At 44.6% G+C, this 11,161-nt stretch overlaps 2 protein-coding genes and 1 pseudogene across 8 annotated transcripts in view; 2 read left to right on the top strand and 1 right to left on the bottom strand.

Moving 5' to 3' along the window:
* Window positions 1-11,161, top strand: part of LOC123770280 (uncharacterized) — a 92,551-nt gene that overhangs the window by 25,508 nt on the left and 55,882 nt on the right. The window lies entirely within an intron of this gene.
* Window positions 1-11,161, bottom strand: part of LOC123770276 (mitogen-activated protein kinase kinase kinase 13) — a 116,166-nt gene that overhangs the window by 57,786 nt on the left and 47,219 nt on the right. The gene's annotated exons all lie outside the window — the stretch shown is intronic.
* LOC123770441 (U2 spliceosomal RNA) lies at window positions 8,450-8,589 on the top strand (annotated as a pseudogene).

Below are 11,161 nucleotides of genomic sequence, written 5' to 3'. Positions count from 1 at the left end.
AATATTTTCCTTCGCCTGCACCTCTCTATCTTCTTTATACATTTATCTTCGTTTTCTACACGCTGCAGCTTCAGGGGCGGGGGAAGTAGGGGGAAGAGGGGAGGCTGAAGTAATTACAGTTTTAATGTTTTAAATTACACAGTCTTAGCGCCGAGTAACTGCGACCCGTCTTCTATGTCTCTATTGTCATACTAGGGGGGGAGACAAATCTAGAATTATTTGTTTACTAAATTATGATTTAAAAGCTATTTATGTCTCAAAGCAATATGCCTGGACTATATATATATATACTTTTGACTTATTCAGTTTTTGCTTATATATATGTATATATATATATATATGTATATGTCGTACCTAGTAGCCAGAACTCACTTCTCAGCCTACTATGCAAGGCCCGATTTGCCTAATAAGCCAAGTTTTCATGAATTAATTGTTTTTCGACTACCTAACCTACCTAACCTAACCTAACCTAACTTTTTCGGCTACTTAACCCAACCTAACCTATAGAGATAGGTTAGGTTAGGTTAGGTAGGGTTGGTTAGGTTCGGTCATATATCTACGTTAATTTTAACTCAATGAACAAAAATTGACCTCATACATTATGAAATGGGTAGCTTTATCATTTCATAAGAAAAAATTTAGAGAAAATATATTAATTCAGGAAAACTTGGCTTGTTAGGCAAATCGGGCCATGCATAGTAGGCTGAGAAGTGAGTTCTGGCTACTAGGTACGACATATATATATATATATATATATATATATATATATATATATATATATATATATATGTCGTACCTAGTAGCCAGAACTCACTTTTTGGCCTACAATTCAAGGCCCGATTTGCTTAATAAGCCAAGTTTTCCTGAATTAATATATTTTTTCTAATTTTTTTCTTATGAAATGATAAAGCTACCCATTTCATTATGTATGAGGTCAATTTTTTTTTATTGGAGTTAAAATTAACGTAGATATATGACCGAACCTAACCAAGCCTACCTAACCTAACCTAACCTATCTTTATAGGTTAGGTTTGGTTAGGTAGCCGAAAAAGTTAGGTTAGGTTAGGTTAGGTAGGTTAGGTAGTCGAAAAACAATTAATTCATGAAAACTTGGCTTATTAGGCAAATCGGGCCTTGCATAGTAGGCTGAGAAGTGCGTTCTGGCTACTAGGTACGACATATATATATATATATATATATATATATATATATATATATATATATATATATATATATATATATATATATATATATATATATATATATATATATATATATATATGACCGAAAAAGTAAGATTAATAATTCTAACACGAATTTTCTCAATATTTCTTTTTACTGTTGATGGTAATTGAAAAATCAATTCTCCAAAATTCATTTTTATTTCTAGTCTGACGCGACGCCTGAATGCGTTTCGTAATTACCTATTACACTTTCAAAGACTTTAGTTTACACACACACAACTGTAACCTGTAAACACCCGACTTTAACGGGTGGTGTACCTCAAGGCGCAATCTTTCCTTCGGCCCGGCAAGCACCTTGTCGATAAGGGCTCCCAATAATTATATGGTATAACAACATCAAAATATATATCTCCCTCTATATCTTTCTTTTTCCTCCCTGCTCACTTCCTTTCTATAAGTCCTACGTAGAGCCTGTCCCTTGCGGTTGATTAGGAAAGCAAAGAGCGTTTAACTTCTTATTGCCTGGGTCCTCATGCTCCACTTCCACCTTCTCATCTCCTTCACCTTGCTCTACCCAGGAATAGGGAAGGTAGCCGTAGTTTGCGATATTGTCAATCGCCAAAGGAGAAATTTACATCATACTCGCCAAAAGGAAAGGCCACAGGCGTTGGAGTATCGGGCCACACCAGTACACTACCACCTCTGCTGTGCTTGTATTGCTGCTGCTAGTGCTGCTGCTGCTGCTGCTGCTGCTGGTACTGCTGCTGCTGCTGCTGGTGGTACTGCTGCTGCTGCTGCTGCTCTGCTGCTGGATTGCTCTGCTCTGCTACTGCTCTGCTCTGTTGCTGCTGCTTGTAACTCCTCGCCATCCTCCTCCAAGTCGTCCCCAACACCCACCTTGGACTGACTCATCTTACCTGGTAACTAACCCCTACGTGTTTCAAAACCACATCCGCTGGTCTGAGGACGGGTACCGGACTGATGGCAGCCCCGCGGCTGCCATCATTAGGGAGACTGACGACGGGTCTCTTACACAATTTTACTGTTCTGGAGCCAGATTCACGAAGCAGTTACGCAAGTACTTACGAACTTGTACATCTTTCCTCAATCTTTGACGGCTTTCGTTACATTTATTAAACAGTTTACAAGCATGAAAACTTCCCAATCAACTGTTGTTATTGTTATAAACAGCCTCCTGGTGCTTCGGAACTCATTAACTGTTTAATAATGGTAAACAAAGCCGCCAAAAATTTAGAAAAGATGAACAGGTTCGTGTCCACGATTTGAGAGGAATATAAACTGTATCTGATAAATGTTGTCTGATGTTGTTCAAATATCTAAAGAGAATTGAATGAGTTTTGTTGGCTGGCAAGAGAGCCTGGTCCGCTCTCCGCACCTCACCACCACCACACACCCAGGTACACCCCCACTGTCAATACACCCCACTTACCACCAACTTTCCCCCCAGCCTTCTCTCAGCGGGTGGTGCACAATGTGATGTTATTGTGGAGGTTACACACACACACACACACACACACACACACACACACACACACACACACACACACACACACACACACACACACACACACACACACACACACACACACCTGTGTGTGGGTGGGAGTGAGTTTCTACACCTGTTGATTGACGGTTGAGAGGCGGGACCAAAGAGCCAGAGCTCAACCCCCGCAAGCACAAATAGGTGAGTAGACACACACACATACACGTCTCCCCCCCCCCCCAGTAAGAGCTTAGGGAAGGGGGCCGGAAATCGCTGCGGTATACTACAGGTCTGTAAATGAAGACGGTGATGCGCTGTCTGTCGCCACCAGACCACCACTGACACTCCCAAAGTCTTCCTACTGCTTTTCTCCTAGATTCTCTGCGATATTATTGTCTCCTTATCCATCAGACGCGACAACGAAAGATAGCAGTAACTATCGGAATGTCAGCAAGGCGAACAGCCCGCCTGCTGTCATACCTCTCACTGTGGTTGAGTGTTCAATAAACCCTTGAACTATATGTTTAACACTTCTCTAACCCTGTCCATGGAGGACAGAAGAAAATGTATATATGCTGGTTAGCATTGTAAATGTGTGGCCACGTCTGTGGTAGAAAATAATAATAATAATAATAATAATAAGAAAACTGTATTTCCCACTTCTAAACTTCCCTTCACCTATGCCTCTCCATCCTCTTCATCCCCCCCCAAAAAAAAAAATCGGAAGACCATAAGGTGGTTTACGGAAAATTTTTGACACCTAATTCAATATTTTTTTTCTCCCTTCATATTTATGCTACGCTGCTGAGATTGGATTAATGATCATCTGACCATTTATGATGAGGAAAGGCAGTGTCACTACATGATAATGGTTCAGGACGGAATCGAAACGTGGATATTATCATTTAATTTCATGTGTGGGGTTATTTACTTCAGCCACGCTATTGTGACCTGTTCTCTGCCAAACCCAAACCCAAAAAATTCTTAAAATGTGTACGGAAACAACACGAGAACAGAACCATAGATCTTGGACGGTGACGCCAGGTTGACAGGCAGTGATACACAACTGGCCTCTCAACACATCCTTCAGATGTGACAGCTCTGGCAGCTGAAAACGATAGACAGCCACATTTTGCAAGGGCCAGAAAATGACATTAAATACTCGCGTAACCAACAGTCTCGCTGCACTACGGTAAATATAAAAGCCAAAAATATAAGTAAATTAATAGTATCAGAAAATCTCGCCAGATTCTCAAAGATGTGTAAATGCCAAATAATGTTCTTTGTATTATTTTTTTTTGCATTAACATAGTTTGGTACATGAGCATTCATGTATGCGGCTTCCATAGACTACATGAAGGGTTACATAGTTTGGCAAGAGTGTTATCTGTGTAAGACTAAAAATTCCCATCACGTAGGATGGTTAACCATACAGGGGTTTGTGATCAGTAGGATGCAATCCTAAACTCTGGATGCATTATGAGGATATCCTGAAGAACACGGGAGTGGATAAAGGAATTGCAAAGTTCCAGGTACTGTACTTCATGGCAGCAGATCTGATGGATCTGTCTAATGACTGGACATTCAATAATGTCGTGTGTGGGAGATCATGACCCAGTTCCTCCTCACACAGTTTGCACCTGGAGTGCTCAGGATTGGGAGATTTGTCACCTGTAGCCACCTGCCACAGGTAACGGTAACCCAACCTGATCCTGGCAACCACTGTGTCGCACTCGCTGGAGGACGTTTTGTGCCTTCCATATATATAGGTGTCAAATCTAAACAGATTTAAAGCTTTTTATGCGTATTTTTAGGCCTTTGAGAGTGTTATGACTCTCATATCAGCCCTGAATATTTGGAGTAATATAGTCTTAACAACAGAGATGGGAATACCTGGGTCTAGTTCAACTTCACGTAACCTGGAAACTAGTGAATGCTACACAACAATCTTTACGGATCGGTACTCGACCTCACCCTCTTCATCAAACATATACAAAATATCTAAAGATAAAGATTAGGAAATCAAACAATTTCATGATACAATATCAGGAGGAGAAAACCCGTGCATCTGAGGAACAGTTTAAGTTCCAAGGGACTTGGACAAGCTGGTGCAACGGTCTGAGACATGGAAAATGAGTTTCAATGTAGCTAAATATAAACTGATGTACTTTGGCTACACTAAAGTTTAACATGAATACAAAATGCTCGGTACACCACTTGATAAAACAAAAGAAGAGAGGAGACCTTGGAGTGGTCATTAGTGGTGGTCTCAAGTACGCTACATCTACCTGCAAGTAACAAAGCCAGTAGAATGTTAGGTTATAAACTAGACAGCAAGTCCGTAACGTCACAAGTACTGCCAAGCTCTGCAATTCACCAACCAGACCGCACCTGGAAACCTCTCTACAATTCTGATCTCCAAATTAGAAAACGCTGAAGATTTGTTGACAATTAGTGAGTGTGGTGTCTGTTATCTACTGACTGTTAAGGAAATATATAATGTGAAATATATAATGTTCAGTTTCGTTTGAATTCTTTGTTGTGCCAGAGGAATTCTCCTCTAAATCACTCGGGCTTGAACTTTCACCCACACTCTCCCGGTCCCAGATAGCTTGAAGTATGCCACTGCAATCTCAATCTCAATCTCTCTCTCTCTCTCTCTCTCTCTCTCTCTCTCTCTCTCTCTCTCTCTCTCTCTCTCTCTCTCTCTCTCTCTCTCTCTCTCTCTCTCTCTCTCTCTCACCCTCTCTCTCTCTCTCTCTCTGTCTCTCTCTCTCTCTCTCTCTCTCTCTCTCTCTCTCTCTCTCTCTCTCTCTCTCTCTCTCTCTCTCTCTCTCTCTCACCCTCTCTCTCTCTCTCTCTCTCTCTCTCTCTCTCTCTCTCTCTCTCTCTCTCTCTCTCTCTCTCTCTCTCTCTCTCTCTCTCTCTCTCTCTCTCTCTCACCCTCTCTCTCTCTCTCTCTCTCTCTCTCTCTCTCTCTCTCTCTCTCTCTCTCTCTCTCTCTCTCTCTCTCTCTCTCTCTCTCTCTCTCTCACCCTCTCTCTCTCTCTCACCCTCTCTCTCTCTCTCTCTCTCTCTCTCTCTCTCTCTCTCTCTCTCTCTCTCTCTCTCTCTCTCTCTCTCTCTCTCTCTCTCTCTCTCTCTCTCTCACCCTCTCTCTCTCTCTCTCTCTCTCTCTCTCTCTCTCTCTCTCTCTCTCTCTCTCTCTCTCTCTCTCTCTCTCTCTCTCTCTCTCTCTCTCTCTCTCTCACCCTCTCTCTCTCTCTCTCTCTCTCTCTCTCTCTCTCTCTCTCTCTCTCTCTCTCTCTCTCTCTCAGCTGCATTCTTCTTCCTCCTCTAATTTCTCCTCGTTATTAAGTTCTAAAATTTATTTCATCCATTCCTGCCCCCTCCCATTCCTTCCCCTTCACTTCCTACACTCCCTCCCCATTCCTTCCCCTTCACTTCCTACACTCCCTCCCCATTCCCACAGTAATGGCTGCATTATTCCCCCTAGCAGCTAGGGTCCCCATCCTGCACCCACCGCTGCCCTCTGCGTCCCTCCCGACCTAAGCTTCCTCAAGGAGGAGACGCCATCAGTGCCTCAAGGAAGCAATGTCACCAACCCTCCTGAAAGAAGGGAGGTAAAAGCCCCTAAATTTAGGAAGTGAGGTTCCTAAATTCCTAAATTTCAGAATCGAGACCGCGAGTCTTTCAAGGAGGAGAGGCCGTAGGAGGAACAAAAACTTGACGGGGGAGTACAGGACCTCCGTCAGAGTTCTTATCAAGTTCCTCAGTTCTTGCAAACTCAAGGGTGAAATTCCTAACTCCGGTGCCACCAAATTTTCCATCCCGTCCCAACTATTTTAGGGGGAACTTTTCCTTCCGAAACAACAGGATGAACTAAGGTTTCTCTTTCTTTATCCTTCAAGTTAGTTTACGAGAGAGGAGAGGGGGGTGTGGGGAGGTATGTGATGGGCTGTGGAAGGGGAGGGAAGAAGGGGAGGGGGGGCTGGGACAGAAGGAACCAGCGGGCTAGTGATTGGGCTATTTGAGGGCTAACGAGACGACAGCGAAGGTTTGTGCGTGTTGGCATGGAAAGAGGGAGGGGGGCGCCGTGAATGATGAATAGTTGGATATAATTGGTGAGCGAGAACGGCAAAGGCATTCCAATTAACATGTGAGGGAAGGAATTTTACAAGGGGGAACTGAGATGCAGTTTGTTGTGACTATTGGTAAAGGTGGTGACGATGATGGTGAAGGTGACGTGAAATGATGATGGTGATTATAATGATGATTTCAATGATAAATTATCACACCAGATAAGGCAAACTATTCACCGAGAACAAGGAATGATCAAAAGATCATATACTTCCTCTTAAAGGAGCTAGGGGGTAGGGTTTAATAATCTTGAAAGAAGACGTGAGATTCTTTACTGCAAAAATGAAGAGGACGAAGGCGCCGCCACCTCACCAGCGAGCGAGTCTAGCATTCTGGGCCGACATTTCTGTCAAGGGCGTTTGTCTGTGGTCCCCCGGCCTGGCGTTTCTGACCCAAAACGTTGCTTTCAAGGACGTATATTTTACCTGAAACAGGTTTCTCATAACCAAGACAGGCCCGCTCCCTCAAGGGAACGTTTCTGCTCCGTATGTGCACCACGGAACACCACTACTACGGTGTTTTTGTGATGGACGTTTCTTCCCTAACTTGGTGATGGTTGGCTGGGCCAGGTTAGGCCGAACTGAACAATCTGGATTAGGGAATTATCTGGCAGACTTCAGTTTTCATCTTTGCCACTAAAGACCCACATAAAGTGAAGAAAAAAGTAAGAGAGAGAGAGAGAGAGAGAGAGAGAGAGAGAGAGAGAGAGAGAGAGAGAGAGAGAGAGAGAGAGAGAGAGAGAGAGAGAGAGAGAGAGAGAGAGAGAGAGAGAGAGAATTAGAGACGAAAATGAGGCAGAAATGAGTGGTGATGAGACGACTGAGAGAAATGATTCTCACTTTTGTCTCTCTGTTATCATTCATCTAACACACCCCCCCCCCCTCTCTCTCTCTCTCTCTCTCTCTCTCTCTCTCTCTCTCTCTCTCTCTCTCTCTCTCTCTCTCTCTCTCTCTCTCTCTCTCTCTCTCTCTCTGTGTGCTCATCTATCAGTCTAACTTCTCCCTCCCTGTATTTCTGGCGCCAGTAATGGTGGTCAGACAGTGTGGCGCCGGAGAAGGAGATCAATACTCTAGGTTGGGCGGCGGGGGTGGGCGGGTAGGTCCGTGGGCGGGGAGCGAGGGCGTGGCCTTCAGGAACCCTGTGAACGGCTGTCTCCGGCGCCACCAACCTCATCAACTTCTTCACCATCAACCTCTTCATCACCACTATCACCCCCCCCCCCCCCGCCACCACCACCACCACCACCACCACCACCACCACCTTCCCACCACCACAACAATCACCACCATCTAGATTGCTGACATTCTTTATACAGTAAGTAAAAGAGCTTGTAAGAGAATTTGTAAATTTATGTGTGAAGCCTAACCGGGTGGATTTGATTATACAACACCTGACTGTGCAAGAGTACTCGGTGACTCTGTGAAAGGATTAAACAGGAGTACTCGCTCCAGTACTTGTGACATATCAGTGAGAGAAGTACTGAGTACATCTCTTAGGGTCAGGTTATAATAAAATTGTCAAACGAACTTTGGAGAGTTAATTTTTCAACTTCCTTCTCACGTGAAGAAAAGGAACTATCAGGGGAAAGGCCCAAACCATTACGATTACTACTGTTAACTACCTTGCTAGAGCAGTTTTGCTTTCTGTGAATCTGAATAGCAATAATACGTTCCCCTTACATGGCGAAGTGCTAGGAGCTTGCTCCACCTTTGCCGCGGATCGGCCCAGTATTGCAGTATCTCTGGGATTGGTCCACTCCCTTCGGGGAGACCATTAAGATCCTCGTCTTAAAGGGGGAGAACAGATATGGGAGATTAATCTGATTGGCAGAAGTTGTATGCTACACGTGTGTGTGCTAGCCTGGATTGTTGTTGTTGTTGTTTAAGATTCGCTACCTGGAACAAAAAGTGTCAAGTAGCACGGGGTATGGTGAGCCCGTACTAGCCTGGAGTTATTCTACTACGTCCTGCGATAATAAACGCAGCCAGTCTATCGACTCATGGTTTCGAAACGTTGCATTATGGGAGCGTTTATTTAGATGATGGTTATGTATCGATGAAGGTCTGTCACTGTGCTGAGTCACCTGTGAGACAGGTATATCATCGCGTCCAGGGTCTCAACAACACAAGGAATTGAACTCGAATGGTCGCTGAGGTGGAAGAGTAGACGGGGGGGAGGGGGGGGGGAATGAATGAAATTATCGTGGGAAAGCGCCAAACCATTACGACTATATAGCACTTGGAAGGGTCAGGATAAGGATTTGGGATGGGACGGGGGGAAAAGAATGGCCCCCTACCACTTGTGGACAGTCGGGGATTGAACGCCGACCTGCATGAAGCGAGACAAACTAACGGATGATCCCCTCGCACATCATCAAACAGTCTAGCAAATCAGTTAAGAGCATATCCACACCACAACCCAAATGGAACATTCAGTAGACAACAAGAAACGCATTGCACCTTAACACTAAAGCAGTTCTTCTATTAATACTCTCGTGTACAATTTTAAATTACATGATGTGTCCCCTTGAGCGTTAGTGGGGGGGAACAATGGGGACGAGGGGACGCACACGCTCGTAACGAGGGCGAACGAGGGGACGCTTGTGAAGGCGTGCTCACTCTCTCCATCCCCTCACTCTCATTCATTACCCTCAGGTCAATCCAGGTGTGTGGTGCCACTCTGGCGGTCTTCGGTAGAGGAGGAGGGCGGGGGATGAGGAAGAGGCTAGGGTAAGGAGGGGAGAGAGAGAGAGAGAGAGGGTAAGAAGAGGGGAGAGGGAGAGGGTAAGGAGTTAAGGGAGGCTGGAGGGGAACTGTTGAGAGGGGCAATGTTGAAGAAATATTGAGGAACAAAGTGAGAGGCCAAGGGGGCAGGATTATAAGGGGAGATAAGGAGAGGCCAAGGGGGCAGGATTATAAGGGGAGATAAGGAGAGGCCAAGGGGGCAGGATTATAAGGGGAGATAAGGAGAGGCCTGTAGGGAGCAAGGCAATCTGGGTATAAGGGGAGATTAGAGGAGGCTTGTAGAGAACAGGGGGGAATATAAGGGGAGACTTGTAGAGAACAGAGAAAATGGGTGTAGAAGGGGAGAGGAATAGAGACCTGTTTAATTGTTTCTTGAACACTTCCACTTTGTTTCGGCAATATTTCTTATATATCTCCTTCGAGGTATTAAGAGCCTCATTATCTGATGCTCACTGTGCCTATGACACCTCTAATATTCACTGGTTGTATTCTGCATTTCCTACCGTATCTTTCGCTCCAGTATGTTGTTATTTTCTTGTGCATATTTAGACCCTGGCCTTCCAGTATTTTCCATGAGCATATTATGTGAGGAGGTTTGGTCGAGGACCGGGCCGCGGGAACGTTGAGCCCCGAAATCATCGCAAGGTAAGATAAGGGTATCTCTCTCTCATCTCCTTTCTAGCGAGTACATTTTGAGTGCTTTCAAACTGTCCCAATAATTTAGGCGACTAATCATGTCTTTGTATGCCATACATGTTCTCTGAACTCCCTTATTTCAGAAATATCTCCTTTATTGAAAGGTGAAGTGAGTACCGAGCAATACTCGAGGCGGGAAGCACAAGTAGTTTTCAAACTATGACCATTGTGGTGGAATCCCTGGATTTGAAGGGGCTTACAATCCACCCTATCATTTTCCTGGCTGATACTGTGCTTATGTTTTGTTCGTTGAAGGTTAGACAGGTGGTGGTGATGGTGGTGGTGTTGGTGGTGATGGTGGTGGTGGTGGTAGGCGTGGTGATAGTGGGTGTTACTTATCTATCAGTGTCTACTGGTAGCTTGGATGGGTGAGCTCTAGTTCTTAAGGCGCCACCCTACCAGCCTTGTTATGCTTGTTTCGTTATAATTTAATTCTATTCTGACTATTCTGACGTTTGAATTCTTTGTCGAATCTGGCCTTAAAGTTGTGGATGGTGGTGGCTTCCACGACTGGTGGTGTGGTGGTGGTGGTGGTGAGTGGTGTAAGCCTAAAGTACACCTGGAGTGGGTTCTGGAAGTTCTACTTCAAAAGCCTAGCCCAGGGCCAGGCTTGACTTATGATAACTTGGTCCAAAGGGCTGTTGCTTGGAGCGGCCCTCGTGTATCCACTGTAAAAATGTTGGTCTGGTATTTCTCTTGCAGGAACGTGTTCAGTTTTTTCTTCAACATATCCACCATTGTGCTGACAATGTTCACTATGCTTCCTGGGAGGATGTTGAACAGCCGTGGACCTCTGATGTTCATACAGTGTTCTCTAACTGTGCCTATAGCACCTCCACTCTTCACTGACTATTCTGCATTTCGTACGGTATCTTTCGCTCTAGAATTGTATT

The sequence above is a fragment of the Procambarus clarkii genome, chromosome 42 (genome assembly GCF_040958095.1).
Source record: "Procambarus clarkii isolate CNS0578487 chromosome 42, FALCON_Pclarkii_2.0, whole genome shotgun sequence".
In the NCBI taxonomy this organism is placed as follows: domain Eukaryota; kingdom Metazoa; phylum Arthropoda; class Malacostraca; order Decapoda; family Cambaridae; genus Procambarus; species Procambarus clarkii.
Note: the sequence above shows the minus strand (reverse complement) of the source record. Positions and strands in the feature narration are given on the sequence as shown.